At 63.4% G+C, this 3,097-nt stretch overlaps 1 protein-coding gene across 2 annotated transcripts in view; it reads right to left on the bottom strand.

Annotated features, from left to right (window-relative positions):
• LOC130585797 (fibroblast growth factor receptor 1-like) overlaps nucleotides 1-3,091 on the bottom strand; it is a 22,197-nt gene extending 19,106 nt beyond the window's left edge. For both annotated transcript variants that reach the window (XM_057386430.1, XM_057386431.1), the window contains exon 1: nucleotides 2,974-3,091. The gene's annotated coding sequence lies outside the window, so the exon portion shown is untranslated. The remainder of the gene's footprint in view (nucleotides 1-2,973) is intronic.
• Nucleotides 3,092-3,097: the final 6 nt, after the last annotated feature.

Below are 3,097 nucleotides of genomic sequence, written 5' to 3'. Positions count from 1 at the left end.
TGTGCACCCTGTCCCCTCTTGTGCACCCTGTCCCCTCTTGTGTCCCTGTCCCCTCTGTCCTCAGGGACCATGAGGGCTGCACTTTCACTCCTCACATCTCCCACACCCCTGAGTCACCGGGCTGAGCTGTCCCGGGGACTTTCTCACTGGGTCAGCAGATGCACCCCATGGCTGAGAGCTGAGTGGTTCTGAGTGGGGGAGCCCCTTCCTGTCCTGTGCTTCACTCTGGAATGCCCCTGAGGTGCCAAACAYRGRWYYKGWGMTGGAGCAGAGTGTCCAGCCAGGGTSAGAGCCCTGGGACACTGCAGGAGTGTGGATCTGATCCCTGTGTGCCCGGGGCTGCTGATGGGACTGGGGTGGCTGCTGCCCTGGGCTGGGTGGGGCTGGGGGCTCTGGATCCTTGGTCTGTGCCTCCCTGGTGGGGCAGGCACGGCCCATGGCACCACCATGGCACCACCACGGCATCCACCATGGCACCACCATGGCACCACCATGGCACCCACCATGGCACCCACCATGGCATCCACCACACCTCAGAGCTGCCCATGGCACCCACACCACAGTGTCCGGCTGCCTCGGTGCTGGGGGTAACACAGCAGGCAGGAAAACAAGAACCCAGCAGAGCCAAATCCAACAGAGAGAGCAGTCTGAGCTCTGAGCTCCACTCTGGGTGTGCAGAGCCTCAGGTGGGGACTGTGCCCAGCCAAGCACAGCTCCCGTTCCTCAGGCAGGAGGTGCTGACTGCCAGCAGACCACCCCACCTGGCACAACGCCCTCCTGCTCCAAAACACATCAAAAGAGACTCCTTTTCCTCTGAGGCTCAGCGAAATCAGCCCTCCAGGTGCCCTTGGGGAAGAAGGACATGCCAAAGGCACAGTSTGTGGGTGACAGGCACCAAGCCTTTCCCTCACCCAATGCTCCGTGCCCCAACCCATGGCTCAGGTCRGGAACCAAGTATTTGCTGAAACAAAAAGCAAACACAACTGCGAATGGAACTGTAGGGAAAAACTATAATGCTTAAAGCAGACACATGCTTGGAAAAATAAATATCCAACTGTGCAGCATACAGAGCASGTTAACCCTTCCCAGCTGGCCACCGGCACTTGGGGCTACTGGGGCATCTTCAGCGCTGAACTGTGGGCATTCAGGGGTAGGAGAGCCTGGGACATGGGGCAGGAGGACAGGGAAAGGCCCAGTCTCYATAAAACCAGCTCAGTTCTAGGAGYACCCTCACACTCTGGGATCCCTCCCTACTCAAAGGTTTGATTTTCTAATCTACAGCACGACCATTGGTACCCAAAAATCTGTACTGGGCTGGTCCCCGGAGTGCTCTGGGGGGAGACTGGGACACGATGATAGCCTGAGATCCCATGAAAGGGGCAGAAACCCATTACCCATCCTGGGAGGGACTGGATGGGCTTTTCACCGCATTCTGCTCCTCCGAGGAAAGCTGCCAGGAGGGSAAGGACACACATTTGCCATCGTGCCCAGAAGCAGAAGGTCCCCAAAAGCAGAGAAAGCTGGACTGGAGGGATGGATGAGCAACTGCGAGCCAGGACTCGGGGGCTCCACCTGCAGCTGGAGGCAAAACAGCTCCTGGCTCAGGTTRTGTTTTTATGTGGGGAAATAAAGGGGAAATTCACACCTGAAAGGGACCGGGGCCCCTTTTTGCACAGCCAGRGCAGACACCTCGTGTGCCCAAAAGACCAGACGATGCTCCCTGGCCGCCTTCACCCCGCCAGCACTCGTGCCTGCGCCCTGCCGGGGCAGGGGAGATTTATTTTAATCCTGTCGGAGCAGCACAAGGAAAAGGCAGCAGTGCATGCCAGCCAGCACAGGGATTAAGGGAGGAAGTGCTCCTGAGTGGGGAAGATGGCTGCTGGCCAGAGCAGGGGGCTGCAGGGCCCACTCCTGCGGCGATCCTGGGCGAGGGTGGGCTGGCCCTGCGCCCCGCTCTGTGCTGGCATCCGGACAGAGCCACCAGAGCCACCACCAGAGCCACCAGAGCCACCACCAGAGCCACCAGAGCCACCAGCAGAGCCACCAGAGCCACCTCCTCTGCCTGCGCACATTCCCGCTCCTCTCTGGCCGGACCTGGCAGCCTCCAAACCCGCCCGCTCATCCCCGAGAGCCGCCGGGTTCAGCGAACTGTTGGGGTTTAAACATTGCCGGGAGGGAGCCGTGAGCCAGGACACGGGGCAGTAACTCGGCAATGCGGGCACAGAAAGGACAGCGAGGCAGAGGCAGCTCCTCGGCGTCCCCCGAGCACGGACACGCTCCGCTCCGTCCTCACACGAGGCCAGCGGCCACCTCCATGTCGCCACAAAAACCACAGCCAAAGCCCTGTGCAAAACCCCAAACCCTGCCGGTGCCGAGGGCCCGCAGCGGCCCGGCTGTCCCCCGCCATCGCAGGTGTCCGGAGCCCCGAGCCCGGACACACAAAGGGACGGCGTTATTTCACCGCCTCCGTTCGCGCTGAACGCGCCGGGATCCCAAAAAACTGAAACACAACCAAATCCAGCTCCTTCTCCATCTTTCTCTGGAAGCCGCAAGGCTCCCGCTCAGGTACTTTTCGAGAATAAGGGGCCAGGCAGCGAGAATAAGGGGAAAGCAGCGCCGATCCCCGCCAGGCTCCGCCACGGCCGGGAGGGGTTTCGGGGTCGAGACGGTGGGACGGTTCCAGCCCGGGCTCGGCTGATGGACGGGGTCGGACCCGCCGCCTTTGGGAACTGCTGCCCGCCGAGCTGCAACCGAGAGCGGCCCCGAGCCCCGCACACCGGAGCGGAGCGGACCGCTACCGCACCCCGGGCTCCTCAAACGAGCCGCCCGCCAGGAACGAGGGGCACCCGGGGGGATTCGGCCGAGACAGAGCCCCGTCCCCCGATGGAGCCCCCGCTGCCGCCCCGGAGCACAAAGCGACGCCCCGCGGTCCCGGTGCCGCCCCCCCGGCGGAACGCGGCCGCCGTTACTCACCGGAGCCCCGCGGGCGGCGGCGGCGGCGCGGTGCCGCCGCTCCCGGGAACAATGGAGGGGAGCCCCGGCCGGGGCGAGAGGCGCAGCCCCGCCGCCGCCGCGCTCACTGCGGCCGCCCCATGGC

Source organism: Malurus melanocephalus, unplaced genomic scaffold (assembly GCF_030028575.1).
Source record: "Malurus melanocephalus ecotype Western Australia unplaced genomic scaffold, MMel_1.1 scaffold_965, whole genome shotgun sequence".
In the NCBI taxonomy this organism is placed as follows: Eukaryota; Metazoa; Chordata; class Aves; order Passeriformes; family Maluridae; genus Malurus; species Malurus melanocephalus.
This window is presented reverse-complemented; position numbering and strand designations above follow the sequence as displayed.